The sequence below is a fragment of the Mercenaria mercenaria genome, unplaced genomic scaffold (assembly GCF_021730395.1).
Source record: "Mercenaria mercenaria strain notata unplaced genomic scaffold, MADL_Memer_1 contig_3448, whole genome shotgun sequence".
Lineage (NCBI taxonomy): Eukaryota > Metazoa > Mollusca > Bivalvia > Venerida > Veneridae > Mercenaria > Mercenaria mercenaria.
This window is the reverse complement of record NW_026461586.1, coordinates 1-17,838: the sequence shown is the minus strand read 5'-3', so window position 1 is coordinate 17,838 and position 17,838 is coordinate 1. Positions and strand designations below refer to the sequence as shown.

Below are 17,838 nucleotides of genomic sequence, written 5' to 3'. Positions count from 1 at the left end.
CTTCTTCACATGAAGAATTCAACGCCCCGAGTGAGGCTCGAACCCACGTCGGTGAGGGGCAAGTGATTTGAAGTCAGCGACCTTAACCACTCGGCTACGGAGCACCCCTTTGATGAAATAGTAAATAGGATTGGAAATTGGATTTCAGAAGGAAGCGGCTGGAGAATAGAGTCAGTTGATGCTCAGTATATAACAAGATATAAATGGGCCCGTCTTATCAAGATACTTACGAGAATATTTCTCGTATCTTTCTCGTAAGTCTCTCGCAACGTTTTCATAAGTCTGACAGGTGTCTTATGACAATTATCGTAGCTACGATATCGTAAGTTTCTACAAAAAATCCTCGTAAAGTTACGAGAGGGTCAGGGGTCTCATAAATATTTACGATATCGTAAATAAAATGGCGGCATCCATGTGAGCAACCACGACGAAACTTCCTGTCGAAAATACTGCAGAGTGTAGATCTACATGTTGCACAACAGTGGATGAACTACGTCATCGATCATACAAAAGCACGCGCTTTGGGTCAGTGCGACACAAAGCGGAAGCGAGTGTAAAGGAAATATTGAGCACATAAATTCTGTTTATCATCGCTGTTTCCTGTGTTGACAGATCAATTGGAGGGACATGCTGGTAATAATTATTGTAGAAATATTCGGTTATTTAGGTATAGGGACCGAGACTGTCAAAAATAAATGTTTAACATTAGGAATATGGGCATTTTCTCCAACAATTTAGGGGCCCAGCCCAAAATCTAGGGGCCATGGGCTACTGGGCCCCTGCTAATTTATATCCTTGAATACATGTATTGAGCTTTTTATTTTAAAACAGTTGAATTAATATTGGATTTAATACAGGTTTTTAATATCACTCATTACAGTTTGTAATTATCAATTCAATGGTCTCATAAAGTGCTTAGTAATGATTTTATCTTTTATGCTATTGGCTCATTCTGTTCAGACAGTTAATATTTTGTTTCATAAATGGCAGTCTTTCTTATATCACTGTCTCATTCTCTATTTGCACTATAAACCATTTATTCATTTACAGACCTCTAACCAGATCACAGAGTGTGTGTGTGTGTTATGCTGTGCTAAGATATTGCTGTGACATATGGTGGATTAAGGTCCACAACCTGGTATGCATAATTTGTATTTGTAACCTTTAATTAATTTCATAGCAATGTACATTTGAGTTTACACATTTCCTGAAGTATATGTATTTTAGCTGTAATATGCCACTACACACACATGTATATATTTGAGCCTGTGATGTCATTATTTGATTAAGAGATATGCTTAATATGAACTGTACGGTATTTTGTGTAACAACTTTGTGTCTTACATGATTGTAAGTATTTATAGTAAGTTATTGTTCATATGTATTTTCAGGATCCGTTATACTAAATACTACTGTATGGAGATACTAATATTAAAATAGTAAAACTACAATTGGTAAATTGCTTGTTGACCTTCACAAAGGAATGAGAAGAACCCATCCCCATAAACACAATTAGTTTTTACAGCCAATCATTATGGCATCCTATAGAAACTTAACAGTGTGGCATATACATATTCTATATTACTGTAGGTTGAAATTATTGTTTTGCCCATACCAAAGTTTTAGATATGGGTAGATCATCAGTTTTTTTTTTCTTCATATTTTTTTTTCACAATAAGGCCTCACCAAATTAAAAAGTTGTTCATCGGATTTGCCGCTCGTATATTTTCAGAAACACAAAAAAAATATTTTTTTTGTTTTTGGCTTGCACTCGCCCCATTGAAAAAAATCAATCCAAAATTTTGGTGCGCTACTTTTTACGGACGTAAAAGTGTATAAATGCTTATAATTCCAGTCCCAGATTGTTCTCAAATGGATTCTAATCAAAATAAATACATAGTACGCACACATCGTCTATAATAAATCCTAATACTTATATTTAGTTGCATTAAAGTTATTTCCCCTTTATGCAGTTACGCCATTTTCTTCAAATGTTTACCAAATTACATACTACAAAAAATCGATTTATTTCATTGAAACTGGATGAAGAAAAACATACTAATTTGTTTGATAACATCAATCTGCATTATTTTAGTAAGGGTAAATACTTATTGATGCATGTCACTTAGCTGTTTTCTGTTTTTTTCCTGTCCAAATGATCAGCATTTGCATACGAAAGTTGGTGGGGTAAGGAATTTACATTACGAGTTGTTTTCAGGACAGTTTTGATTTTCAAATTTTCCAATCATTTAGTAGACTAATGTTAATGCACGTTAATCTCCATTTCAGACTTTAATTGAGACTTTGTTTCAACAAATTTAATATGTTATGAAAGTTTGAAGTTTGAAAAAAGAGCTGTACATAAGACATCATGCTCGACTTTTCTAAATCAGAGCTTTGCCAGTAAAAGGGGCATAATAGTCAGAAGCTATTAAAGTACAGAGCTATTGGTCATTATATAAAACTTAATTAAAAATATTCTATGTTAAAAAGGGGCGTAACTCTGTCTAGATTCAGACTTAAGAGTATTGTTTCTCCTGGTGTAGACTTTGACAGTAAATAACTGTTCTAAGTTTCAAATCAGAAGCTTTAATAAATCTAGCAACACTCACATAGATATTTGATGTATCAAAAACTTTGTAAAGTCAGCTAAGAATGCTACATTTTCATAGCTCAGTAAATATTCGATTCAATATTTGATTACAGTGTACTGTATGACAATGTTATTACCTTTTTTCACGAGTTCGCGTTGTTGTGCATCTGCGAGTTAGATTTTCTCAATCCCTGGGGACTTACTTTTTAATTTAAAAGGGCTATACATTCTATTTTAAGGTTTTTATTAGTCAGTCGAGAGCCAAATGAAGACAAATATATTTCTTCGCTCTTCGCTCGCTCCTGATTTTCTCAAAAACCAAAAAAAATATTTAAATTATTTTTTCGCTCGCCGCCTGAAATTTTTCAGAAAAAAATCCGATGAACAACTTATCAATTTGGTGTGGCCTAAAGTGTTTAAACTAGAATTGCAGACGGAGCAAATTGTAAACAATTCTTACATTCAACTAAACTTCTTTCAGAAAATTGCACTAAAGTAGCAAAGTGATTATGACTGAAAGAAGATAATAGGATATTTGTTTTCATCTAGAGAAATTAAAATGAGGGTTGGAACAATTTTGGTCAGTCAGTTGAAGTAGTTGAGGGTGGTTCTTTACATTATTTGATGGAAAAACATGTATATACACAAATGTATGTTTTTGGTTTTTTTCAGGTATTATATGAGTTGACAACTGTACAAGACATCCTATTGAAGACAGTTCTGAGTGAGCAACAGCCCAAGACACCTTGTTAATGCTGCCCTGTTATCTACTGAGTTTCTACATACAAGTCAAGTAAGTACTTGCTAAACTGAATTCATTTGAAGCTTTTTTAGCTTGACTGTGTGGAGTATATGGAGAGCTGTCCTACTTGCCCCGGCATCAGCATCCATGTCTACACCTGTTAGTACAAGGTGGATTTTCTTCAAACTTAAAACCAAATTATATGACACAAGGGACAAAACTCTGACACCAGTATTCCATGAATTATTCCCCTTTTGTACTAAAAATTTCAGGTTAAATTTTCAGTGCACATTTCATTCTATTAATTATTAATTGATTAAAACTTGAAATACATTGCAGTTGTTCCATGTCATCTCCCACATCATAATGACACAAGGTCCCAAAAAATACACAAATTTTTAATGAATTATGCCAAATTGTACTTACTTAAAGAATGAATCTGGGTCATGTTGGGTGAAAAACAAGGTCACTCTGTTGAATCAAAGGAAAGCTTGTAAACACTAGAGGTCACAGTTGTGACTCAATCTTTATGAATTTTGGTCAGAATGTTTATCTTGATGGTCTCTAGGCTAAGTTTGAAACTGGGTCATGTGGAATTAAAACTAGGTCACTAGGCCAGATCAAATGAAAATCTTGTCAATACTTTTAGAGTTCACAGTTTAAATTGGGACCTGATGAGAATTGGTTATAATAATTGTCCTGATAATCTATAGGTCAACTTTAAATATGGGTTATCTGGAGTTAAAAAACTAGGTCAATCTTCATGAAACTTTGTCAGGATGTTTATCTTGATGATCTTAATGCCAAGATTGAATCTGTGTCATGTGGCTAGATCAAAGGAAAATCTTGTTAACACTGTAGAGACCACATTTTAAGTTTGAAACTCATGAAAATTGGTCAGAATGCTTGTCTGAATAAATTCTAGGTCAGGTTTGAATATGGGTTAATATGGGTCAAAAACTAGGTCACCCAGTCAAATAAACAAAAAAACGGGTGTATGTGCAATAGGGGATGCATTTTTGAATGGATATTGGTGAAATTTTATCAGAATTAATTTCTTGATGAAATCTAGATAAAGTTTGAATCTGGGTCATCTGGGGTCAAAAACAAGGTCACCTGGTCAAGTCAAAGAAAAACATTGTGTCTGCAATAGGGGCTGCATTTGTCATTTGGTGTGCATGAAACTTATTCAGAATGTTTGTCTCTATCAAATCTCAGAGGATTTTTTATCTGGGTCACCTTGGATGAAAAACTAGGTCAGCAGGTCAAGTCAAAGAAAAGGTTTACACTCTAGGGCCTACATGTTTGATTAAATCTTTATACAGCTTTGTCAGAATGTTTGTTATCAATAAGTCCTTAATGTTGTAGAATCTTGGTTATGTGGGGTCAAAAATTAGGTCACTAGGTAAAATCAAAAGAAAAGCTTGTTTACACTCTAGATGCGACTTTTTGCTCCAATCTTCCCAAAACTTTGTCATAATGTTTGTTTTTATCAAATCTTGAATGAGTTTTAAATTGAAGCATGTAGGGCCAAAAACTAGGTCATTAGGTCAAATAAAAGAAAAAGCTTGTTTACACTCAAGAGGCAACATTTTTGGTCCAATCTTAATGAAAATAGATCAGAATATTTGTCTCCATGAAATCACTAGGTTAAACATGTTTACACTGTTATGGTATGTTACTCAGGTGAGCGACCTTAGGCCATCTTGGCCATCTTGTTACTTAAATTTTAGGTAAAAGTTTTATTTTGATGAACATTCACTCTACCTCTGTTATTATTAAATGGTTTTAATTCAAACTTAAAATAGTTGTTTGGCATCATCACCCACATCACATGACACAAGGTGCACAACTGGCACCAGTACATGTATTTCATGAATGGTGCCACCATTTTAGCTCACCTGAACTTTGTTCAGGTTGAGCTGTTAGTGTAGGTGGATGGTTCGTTGTACATCGCATGGCTTCCTGTGTTAGTAATTTCATTTAAACATCTTCTTCGCTGAAACTACCGGTCAGAATTACACAAAACTTGGTCAGTAACATCCTGTCATGGACTTTTAATTAAATAGTTTTCTTTAGAAGATTCTTCTTGATGCTTTTTAGTGGCCATCAAAAGCTAAAGAAAGAAAAACTTTTAAATGATTCCTTCTTATGAACCGCTTGATGGATCTTCATTAAATTTGGTTTGTAGCATTAATTAAAGGTCCTCACCAAAGGGCACTTGGGTCCCCTTTTAGGGGCAGCTAGAGGCTGAGCTAAAAAAAGAAATACCTTTAACCTACACTTGTCATGAACAGCTGAATGTATCTTCTTCAAACTTGGTATATCCAGAGCTAAAAATAGAAAAGAAGTAGATAACTCCTTGTCTTGAAGCTAGTTCAGATGTGATCAGTACAAACTCTAGTTGTGCATTGTGCATGTTAGGGTCTTACCCTTATCCTGCTAAGTTTCTATAATGAATTTGTCACAGTACCATTAACTGTAAAAAGGGGTACTTATGAAAAATAAACTGACTGAATGGTAAACAGTGCAGATCATGATCAGACTGCATGGATGTGCAGGTTAATCATGATTTACACTGGTCGCAAAGACAGGATCAGTCGTGTCCAGCATGATAAGAGTTAACATATATTCTGCTGAGTTATGGAACTTTGTTTTTGTTGTGACCGGTCATTGTCCGACGTCCGTCGTGCATCAACATTTGCCTTGTGAACACTCTATAGGCCACATTTGTGACCCAATCTTTATGATTCTTGGTCAGAATGTTAAGTCTTGATGAGCTCTAGGTCAGGTTTGAAACTGGGTCATGTGGGGTCAAAAGCTAGGTCAGTAGGCCAGGTCAAAGGAAAAGTTTGTGAACACTCTAGAGGCCACAGTTATTACCCAATATTTATGTAACTTGGCCAGAATGTTTGCCTTGATGATTTCTATGTCAAGTTTGAAGCTGGGTCATGTGGGGTCAAAAGCTAGGTCACCCGGACAAATCAAAGGAAATACTTGTGAACACTTTAGAGGACACAGTTGTGACACAGTCTTTATGAAACTTTGTCAGAATGTTTGTCTTGACTATTTCTAGGTAAAGTTTGAAACTGGGTCATGGTTTCCGAAAGATAACTCATGAAAGGCTTGACCGATTTTCTTAATTTTTGGTACACAAGTGTAATATTAGAAAATACATGTCAAGTTCAAAATTGGGGTCAGTAGGTCAAAGGTCAAGGTCGTATTGACCCTGAACAGTTAAACGGTTTCCGGATGATAACTTGAGAACGCTTGCACCTAGGATCATTAATTTTGGTACACAGGTGTAACATCATAAAATGCAGATTAAGTTCGACTTTGATGTCTGTAGGACAAAGATCAATGTCACAGTGACTCGGAACAGTTAAATGGTTTCCGGATGATAACTTGAGAACACTTTCGGGCCTAGGATCATGAATTTTGATACACAGGTGTAACATCATGAAATACAGGTCAAGTTCTACTTTGAGTTCAGAAGGTCAAAGGTGAAGGTCACAGTGACTCGGAACATTTAAATGCTTTCCGGATGATAACTTGAGAACACTTGGGCCTAGGATCATAAATTTTGGTACACAGGTGTAACATCATGAAATACAGGTCAAGTTCTACTTTGAGGTCAGTAGGTCATAGGTCAAGGTCACAGTGACTCGGAACAGTTAAACGGTTTCCGGATGACAACATGAGAACGCTTGGGTCTAAGATCATAAATTTTGGTACACAGGTGTAACATGATAAAATACAGGTCAAGTTTGACTTTGACGCTAGTAGGTCAAAGGTCAAGGTCACAATAACACAAACAGTTAAACGGTTTCCGGATGATAACTTGAGAACACTTGGGTCTAGGTTAATGAAAATTATAGGGAGGTTGGTTATGAGCAGCAGATGACCCCTACTGATTTTGAGGTCAATAGGTCACAGGTCAAGGTCACAGTGACCCGGAACATTTAAACGGTTTTCAGACAATAACTTCAGAAGGCTTGGGACTAGGATCACGAAACTTAATAGGGAGGTTGGTCATTACCAGCAGATGATTTGTATTGATTTTGAGTTCCAAAGGTCAAAGGTCAGAGTGACCCGGAACATTTAAACCTTTTCCAGACAATAACTTGAGAACGCTTGGGCCGAGGATCATGAAACTTCATAGGGAAGTTGATCATGACCAGCAAATTACCTCTATTGATTTTGAGGTCAGTAGGTCAAAGGTCAAGTATGTTCACTATCGACATTGGCTTAGTTCTGTGACAAGGACATATTGTGGGGGTATAATTCGTCACTCCTGTGACATCTATAGCATCATTGTAAGGTCATCTCTCAAATTTATTCAAATGAGGGCACATGATCTATTTTATGCTTTTATACTGATCACAAATATTATTATTCATGATTCTGTGTGTCATAAATATATTCACTGTCATATGGTGAAGGTCTTGGACCTTCTTAATTCGTCCGTCGCATTAGCTGGTGTACTCAATTGCTCTTACAGTTACCATACATGGTATGATAAGGCTTTAGAAGTAGATGATCCCTAATGTTTTGGGGATTAGTAGGTCAAGGTCATACAGATCAGAGGAACAACCCATCATGGGGGCATACACGTTCTTCGAACAGCTCTTATGAATATGTGTATCTTGACTGATTTCTTTCTTTTTTATTTTTCAGGTATCCATCAAAGATTGGCCATGGTGTTTACAGAACTGAAAGCCAGGCTGTGATTTTTGAAAATTTATTATAAAGTTCTAAATGGAAATACAATTTGAAAAGCACAGACAACTTCTTTTATTTTTAAGCTAACACTTAACCATAGTGTGATTGATCACAGACATAAATGTATGCCGTGAAGTTCAGTTTAAAATGACTAAATAGAAACGCTGTAACAGGAGGATTGGTCAATAGCTGAAAGATCAAGCTCTAAGGCCATTATTCACAAGCCAAATGCTTTTGTGTCTCTGAATCTCGTATAGGGAGAAGATGTCAAAATGTCATATTTATGCCCAACTTTAAAGAATATGTGGTGAATTGTTTTGCTCATTGTTGGTCTGTCTGCATCGTTTTAATATGAATGGTCTCTGTCCTGACGTTCGTCCGTAACATTTCTATCGCTAAGTATATATCCTAAACCCCTCCAAGGATTTTCATGGAACTTTGATCAAATGATCACCTCATTAAAACGATGTGCAGAACTTATGAGTCAACCGTGTCTGCTCTGTATCTCCTTAACCCCTTGAAGGACTTTCATGAAACTTAGGTTAAATGATCATCTCATCAATAAAATATGCAGACCTCGCGAGTCAGCCGTGTTGGCTCAATGTCAAAGGTTTGAGCTCTGTATCTCCAAAACCCCTTGAATTATTTTCATGAAATTTTTGTCAATTGATCACTTCATCAAGACAATTTTAAGAACTTATGAGTCAGCCATGTTGGTTCAAGGTCAAAGGTTTGAGCCTTCATTTTGGGTCAGGTCTGTATCTTCTAAACCCCTTGAAGAATTTTCAAATTCATAGATGTTGTCATATAATTAACAACGTCAGTGCTTTCACCCATTACCATCAGCCCTTTCACTATCTATAACAGCGGCGGGGGACAGCTGTCTTTCAGATTGCCTTGTCTGATCAATAACTAGATAATACTTGTGCCTACAGTAGTCAAACTTCATCGGACTATTACCTGCAGACAGCAGATGACCCTTACTGTTGTTGGGATGAGTGGAATAACTTTCATAGTAATTTTGAGACTGTTAACAGTTTCCGACCAATATTTCAAGGGTGCGTTGGCCTACTGACGCTTTATAGAATTGTCTGTGGTAAGTAGACTTCTATTGTCACAAGGACGTTGGGACTGAAAACTTTGTCTGCTGTATACTTGAAGAGTGCTGTAGCTGACAGATTTAGAACTACAGTATGATTTCCTGTCGTCATCAAATAATCATTTGAAGGTCATGGTGACCTCTAGACTGAAAATGTTCTCCGGCCAATATCTGAAGAACCCTTTAGCCTATAGCCTTTAAACGTCCTAGGGAGATTAAATGTAAATGATCTATACTTTTTACGTGTCAGTATGTCGGAGGTCAGGGTCACTGACCCTTAGACTGAAAAGTTTCTGCTTAATAACTATAGAACACTTGCGCCTCACTCAGGGTGTTGAATTCTTCATGTAAGGAAGCTATCCAGCTGGCTTACGGAAGGTCGGTGCCCGCTTATGATGAAATAATGCACGGAGGGGCACCTGGGGTCTTCGTTCACCATCAAAGCTGGAAAATCGCCATATGACCTATAATTGTCGGTGTGAATTAAACAACAAGAAAAACCCTAACTTCACAGACTTATTTTCTATTTTCAACATATGCAGTTTGAGGTTTTTGCTGTTGATGAGTCAAGGTCAAAGTGAAAAAGATGCTCATTCATATGATTTACATACTAAGCTGGGGTTTGAACCTGTATTGTAGTATGGGAAGTTTTTTGTTATCACTAGGTTAGGAAAGAAACAGCCATAAGTGTCATTTCGTCATGATCTGTACGAAACAAGGCTGTAATGTTTATTTTCGTAAAATCGCGACCAAGTCTGAAATTCGGATCAAAAACTAGATCAAATCGCAAAAATACACGTTTACAACTAATGTCACATTTTCTACTTTATGTTTTTGTTTTGATGAATTCAAGTTAAAAACTGTTCATCTGCGAGCAAAATATACGTATCTTTTTATATCGGATCTTTTTCAATGGTGTATCCTCTGTAGTTTATAGGCAAAATATACGTCGCTAGTTGAAATCATAGAAACTAGCACACTATTTCTGTACACCTGTCCTGTCAACTGCAAGTATTTCGACAGAGTAAGATAGATATGTCTGTCATTTAGAAAAATTCTGAATAGTACATGCAATAACTAATCACAGGTGCCATCCGGGCATTCTTTTAAGAACGAGTGGACACTTTTATAAATACTGACCTCCCGTAAGCCAAACTGACAACATCCTCACGTGATGTTTCGAACCCACAGCGAGGCAAGTGATTCGAAGTCAGCGACCTTTACCACACGGAGACACCATTCATTAATCTTACCAAGCAACTGGTGCAACGCAATGCATGGAAACATGGTACCGTACATTGTCTTGTGTATATTTCTACACATTCATAGTTATTTTAAGTATATTTGAGCCGCGCCATGAGAAAACCAACATAGTGGCTTTGCGACCAGCATGGATCCAGACCAGCCTGCGCATCCGCGCAGTCTGGTCAGGATCCATGCTGTTCGCTAACAGTTTCTCTAATTCCAATAGGTTTTGAAAGCGAACAGCATGGATCCTGACTAGACTGCGCGTATGCGCAGGCTGGTCTGGATCCATGCTGGTCGCAAAACCACTATGTCGGTTTTCTCATGGCGCGGCTCATATGTATTACCCAGAAGGACTTGAAAATCTTGCAAATTTGGCCGTGATAGATCGGATCTTTTTCAATGGTGTATCCTCTGTAGTTTATAGGGCATTTAACAGGGCCAAAATCATTTCAGGTTATGTAAAAAAATCGTACTGTTTTTAAGTTTGTACATCAGCTCCATTGCCTGTCCTATGGTTTTCCCAAATGTCCGAAAATTGCCTCAAGTTATGTTCAGGGTATGTTCCTGACCGATTCACATCAATAGTTTCTTTATTTCTTACACAATCCTTCAAATTATAACAATTCGTCTGCGTGACACTTATCAATATCCAGAATGCTGTACTCAGACCGTAACAAGGAACTATACTTTTATACATTCTTTCATGGCACATGTATAAATTTTATATAAAGTCTTCAATGATACATGCATAGGTCTCAGTTCAGCAGTCAGTTTTAAATGTCTTGTTTTGTATCATTTTCACATAACAGTTCTGTCTGAATTAAAGATTATTTCTTGGAAATGAAAGTTAATTTTCAAAAAAGGCGCGTTTCCGGATATAGACTGTTGAAAAACTGAGATTTAGTTAGGGAATAAACGTATGTAAAGGAAGTATAAGACGGGTGATGGTAATGATGGCTCCAAGATTTTGAGTGAGAGTAGTGAGTTTTCTAGAAAGATCTGGAGGTATCATTACCGTGAAAAATTAAGAAAGAAATTTGGTGATGATTTTAAATTTTCATAATACATTGGCCGTTTTCGTCATCCAAATTCACAATACAAACATTAGCATTTTACTGTAGCTCGGAGTAAACCGAAAATATTGTAATTGATGACTTATATCTTTATTTTAACATTTCAAAACGATACCCAGTAAGCTTTAGGGGTTTGAGCGTCGCCTGATCCGCTCGCCTATTCTTCCGTTTTCATTGAATCGGGGATCCTCGGTAATGTACGTTATATCACGAATATTAACGGAGGTTCCCGAGGGTTATGTTTGTGTCGTCTGCTATTTTATTGAATCGGGGATCCACGGTAATGTACGTAATATCACAGATACTAACGTAGGTTCCAGAGGCAATTCATCCGTATGTTTGTCCATGCAGTCTTTGTGCACACTTGTCATGTTTTTTTTTAGTATGTCCAATCGTCGTGTCTGAATGAGAAATTGAATGAGAGAAAGAAATACATTGGTCTGTTTTTTTTTAAATCCCTTTGCACTTTTCACCCCCGAATTCCTTCGGCCCTCAGAACAGTCTTTCTACTCCTACGATCTACTTTCCAGGGATCTAATTTCCAGATTTTATTTCTACTCCTAATTGTAAGATGGTAAATCTTACATATACTAGTAGGCCTACTTCAAATTCAAATCATTTTGAATTATTTAATTCACTTCAGTTGTGGTAAAAATATTTAGATATATTGTTGATATTGTATTTTGTATTTCTTTACACAATGCGTGAGTTATTGTTTGTGCAATTTTGTAGCCTATTAGGCCTATTTCATCTTATGTTAGGCTTTTCATATTACGGAATAAGAAAGAGAGTAACGAACCGACGCCGGGAATTGCTATGACAATAGCAAAATAAAGGCTATGACATTATTATAGTTTGTTTGATAAAAAGATGACTTAATGCCTTGTGGTTACACAATTATATACAAATGGCTGTGATTAAGATGAAAATGTATTTCAGATTATACACCAACGCACAATCTAGACTCGCAAAAATCACGATTTTTCGAATTGTATGTAAATTTCTTCTATGGTACGATCAATCATTGTAAAATATATCTACTTAAAATATTATCAGATCATTTAAAAATGAAACATGCTTTATCATTTGCGCACGATAAACCAATTCTTGGACGATCAGAAATCACATCGAGGTTCAATATAGGCTACACATCCGTACAATTACTTCCTACTAGTTTTGAAAAAAGTGACATGTTTATCCCAGGTGTGAACTACACCTGTGCTTTGTTCATTTTACACAACGTCAGATCTTCTGAATATGATGTACGCATAAAAATTGCTTTTTTACCAGTCCGAATGCAAACATACGAAATATGAACACTTCAATATCATCTCAACTAACTAGTTTTCCGGTGCGAATATTTTTGTTTGTGTTTTGGAACACATTTATTTTAAACATTTATCTCTCTGCCGAAGAAAACTTTTATAAAATATGCTTATTAAATAAGATTCATAGATTTTATTACATGTTTATGTTTAGATTATGCCGGTTGTTTTGTTACTAAGCAAGTGCCCGTTTTAATCACACGACGTTAAAAAAAATGTAGACTGCGTCACTGTGTTTAACCAGTTACGAGAAAGTTACGAGGATTGCGATATGCGGACCTACGAGGACGTTGATAAGACGGTTTGCAAGAATCATAAATGTTCTCGTAAATCGGAACTCACGAGAAATGGACCCCATACACTGCTGGCTGCTTCAAGTTATTTAGAATTACCAAAGCAATTACAGAATTCAATGAAAGGATTAATAAATATAAAGAATGAAATGATATTAATGAATGTTTTAGATGGTGTTATTTAGCTTACAAATTTCAAGCTTCTAAAACCCTCAAAGAGTTTCAAATTACAAAAAGCATATTAAAATCTCGATTATACTGGTGCTGGGTAAAGACATATATTGGTTGGCCTTAAATCTCCCACATTGAGTGTATGCATGAATTGAATGTACACTATTAAACCTATATGAAAGATATCCACTAAAATATTTATATTTAGATATTAACTACAAAAGTTGACTCGAATGTTGAAGCCCAAAGGATGTCACACCACCTGAATGACGCAAGTATTTCAGCCAAACAAGTTTCATTTCCATATCTTGTCACAAACTAAAGTTATTTAACAGAAACGATCATCCAAAATCAATCTAAATAATTCTAAGTCCACAAAACATCTTTACCAGGTAGTGATATGACAGAATACACATAAATATTTGATGTACCAATAACTTTATACCAACGAAAAGTGGTGTATGTTTTTCCGTATAGCCAATAAAAAAAGAGTTACAAAATAAAATATTCTACATCTACATCTACATCTTTCACCCAACCGTCGATTTCCGACTATCACTGGGCGGCGCTGTCAGAGAAACAGTTGTTAAAGAAATGATATGTTACAATGTTAAAATAATAAAAGCTAAAAAAGACAGTATGCTACAGTTAAAATGGGGCAGAGGCAATAGAATTACATACTGACCACCGCCAGCCTCTCTCTAAAGATACCGAGGCTGGGGCTAGATTTAACATAAGTTGGTAGGGAGTTCCAGAGACGGATGGTCCTTGGGAAGTAGGAGTTAGAAAAGTACTGAGTGTGAGACATGGGGATTAAGTAGTTTAGGTTTCTAGTTGGAATAAGATGAGATTGATCGACTGCAACTGTCTGGGTCCTTATTTTATAAAACATTACTAATGAGTTGTGTAACCTTCTATATTGGAGTGTATTCCATTCTAAAGTTTTCAGCATTTGTGTAACACTACTGGTGTAACTGTAGTCGTACATGACGTACCTAGCAGCTGACCTTTGGACATTTTCGACTTTGCTAGTGAGGGTTTTTTGCCAGGGATGCCAGACGCTTGAACAGTACTCGAGTTGAGGGAGGACATAGGTGTTATAGGCAGCAATTTTGACCTTTTTATTGTCAGTTTTCATTCCGTTGTATGAAGCGAAGAGTGGAAGTTGCTTTGGAAGTGATATTGTCAATGTGTTTGGACCAGTTTAGATCTTTGGAAATGGTTATGCCTAGGTATTTAGCTGCCTCACAAGTTTTTAACTCTATGTTGTGAAGTTTGTAGGGGTAGACCACGGGATTTTTCTCTCTAAAGATTCTAAGGACTTCACACTTGTCCGGGTTGAACTCCATGGACCATGTCTTCTCCCAGGTTTCTAAGTTAATGAGGTCTTGTTGCAGAGATACACTATCTGAAATGGAGTTGATGGTAAGGAATATTATGGTGTCATCTGCAAACATTCTTGCGTTACATTTGACCGAGTCTGGTAAGTCATTGATATATACCAGGAAGAGACACGGCCCAAGAACAGACCCCTGGGGAACTCCAGACAGTACAGGAAGTTCACTCGAAAAATGACCATCAACAGCGACTTTCTGAGATCGGTTGGACAGGAAAGATTTGACCCAATTGGTAATTTGTGGGTTGACACCAAGGCTTCGTAGTTTATAAATTAGTCTTATGTGATCGACCTTGTCAAACGCCTTGGAGAAGTCCATGACAATAACATCTGTTTGTTGACCCTGTTCAGTGTTATTGTAAAGTTCCTGAGTGAAATTAATGAGCTGAGTCTCACAACTGTGACCTGATCTAAAGCCATGCTGGAACTGGCTAAGTAGCTTATGCTTGTCAAAATAGGTCATAAGATTGGAAACAACAATGTGTTCAAGGAGTTTAGAAGCAATGCAAGTTAGGGAAATTGGGCGATAGTTACTAGGTTTAGACTTGAGACCTTTTTTAAATACGGGTGCTACAGTGGCTTTTTTCCAATCACTGGGTACTAGGCCAGATTCGAGAGATAACCTGTATATATGGGCAAGTACAGGAGCAATCTCATGGTAGAGTTCTTTTAGGATGCGTGGGGATAGTTCATCAGGTCCTGAGGCTTTATGTGGGGATAGGCCATGGAGCAGTTTTTCCACACCTTCAGTGGTGACCTGGATCTTATTCATCTTGGAGACTGGGGATGAGAGAACGTTGGAACATATATGCTTCAGACTAAGGGGCTGGGGAGGAGAAAAGACAGATTCAAATTGTTTGTTTAAGATAGTAGCCTTTTGGATGGGGTCCGTATAGGTAAGACCATCTGATTTGAGGGGGGCGATGCCGACATTTTCTTTTTTGTTGTGCTTGATGAAACTGTAGAACGTTTTGTTTTTACCAGGTTGTGAGTCATGGTCAAATATGATACTTTCCATATATGACCAGTATTGGGCTCTTATCTGCTTCTGGATAGAAGACTTAAGGGATCTGAATCTTTGTTGGCGGGCTGGGGAGGGAGATTTGTGTAGTTTCTGGTAAAATTTATCACGCTTGTGTATAAGCCTGATAATTCTTGGGGTTAACCATGGCAAGTCGGCACGGGGGTTTTGACATTTTAGATGGAATGTGTTTTGACTGGGATTCATTAAGGCAGTCCTTGAATGAATTCCACGCTACTTCAGGTCTGAATGGTTTTCGGTGAGAAAGCTAGCACCAAAAGCCTTCATGTCAGATTTTAGCCCTTCCCAATTAGCCTTCGTATAGAGTTTTATAGGGCGTCTAGGTTGGGTTGGGCGGCCCCTATTAAGATTCAATTCATGAAAAAATTATATCATGATCCGAGGTTGCTAGACTCGGTAGGGATTTGACCAAGTGGACATGGGATGGATGGTTTGTAAAGAAGAGATCAAGGGTGTTGGATAACCTAGATGGGATCTTAACTATTTGTTCAAGATTATAATGGGAATATCTTTCAATAAATTCTTCATAAAAGGATCTGTTTTTACAAGTTTGTTTAGGGGACTCTTTTGACCAGTCAATGTCGGGGAGGTTGAAGTCTCCAAGTAGCCATACTATGCTGCCCTTGGGTATTTTACTAAGGGATAACCAAAGTTGGGACAGGGAGTCGGCGTCTAATTCTTGGGGTTTGTAGTAGGCTCCGACAAAGATATCTTTAAGGCCAGTGATGGTAATTTTGGCCCAGGTTATATTGCATGAAGTCTTGAGGTCTGGTTGTTCTTGGCTGATCAGTGAGTTAGATATAGCTATCATCACTCCTCCGCCTTGACCTTCACTCCTGTCACCCCTATATACCTTATAATTAAGATTATCAGGAAATATTTCGGAGGAACTGATGTCTGGCTTAAGCCATGTTTCAGTAAGGCATATAACATCTGGTTTAGTTTGGTCAATGACTAGGTGTAATTCAGGGATTTTGTTTTTGACAGAGCGACAATTAATGTTAAGGACTGTGAGACGTTCAGATGTTTTTAGTTTAGGTTTGGTAGTAACCTTTTTCTTTTTAGGGATTGGGGTAGATGAGGCCTTTGGGGTTTCTGGGGGCTCATGGAGAAAAGAAGAGCTATTTAAGCTGAAACTTGCTTTACTGTGGTCGTGACTTAAAGGTGAATAATAAGAAGTGTCACTGAGAGTATCTAGGGATTCAGTCAGTGAACTTGAGTGGTTAAGAGAGCCGCACTGTTGACAGTACCAGCTGAACTTTGAGTCTGAGAGTTTATCGTAAGTATGACTGCCGATGCCTTCGCAGTCTGTGTGAAACCAAGTTTCGCAGTTGTCACACAGGATACCTTTTTTTGACCAGGACACATTTTGGGAACATATCCCGCACGGGTACTGGTTAGGACAGGAAGCGCCTGGCGGGCCTGGGTTTGGTTCAATGTCTGGGGTCTGACATGCCAGAAGACAAAAAAGAAATAATAAGGAGGTCTTACTAGCACTGGGTTTCTCTTTGTGCTTTCTAGATGGAATTACTGTTTTGAGGACGTTGGCAACTGAGATACCAACAATACTGGATTTTGGAGGGAAATGGTCGCACAGTAAATTACTCTGATTTGCTGGGCAGGGAAAAATATAATGTGCAACTGTAAAGATGAAAAGGCATAACAATGTCAGCCTTAGTTCCATCCTTGCTGGATTAGTATAATTCTATACCAACCAGCAACTCTTTGTCCGAATTGTGTAATTATCCGAAAATTGTATAGTTGCAGTACGAGTCAAAAACATCCAATAAGCTGGGAAGATAATATGAATTATCTACACAGCTGGTTAACTAATGAGTATCTTACCACCACCAGTTATACAAATTAAGGATATTGTTGGAAAGTTTTAAGTAAATTATTATTTTGTGTATAGTTTACGAAAAAGATGTGAACTGTTCTCGACGCATGCGCATCCACATCCATATTTATAGGAACAACAAAATGAAGTAATACTAAAATGAAAAAAAAAATTCTCAGTCCAAAAAAGACATCCTAACCAGGAACCGATGTGTCAAATTAAACTTGAAAAATTGAGGTACCATTCAGATGGTAACACAGAAACGTTGTCTCTGTTTTTTCCCAAGGAACAAGTGGG

At 37.1% G+C, this 17,838-nt stretch overlaps 1 long non-coding RNA gene across 1 annotated transcript; it reads left to right on the top strand.

Moving 5' to 3' along the window:
• Positions 1-1,014: 1,014 nt before the first annotated feature.
• LOC128553068 (uncharacterized) lies at positions 1,015-8,116 on the top strand. Its single transcript, XR_008369244.1, has 3 exons — positions 1,015-1,138; positions 3,266-3,386; positions 8,013-8,116. It is a non-coding gene; the product is annotated as an uncharacterized LOC128553068 (long non-coding RNA).
• Positions 8,117-17,838: the final 9,722 nt, after the last annotated feature.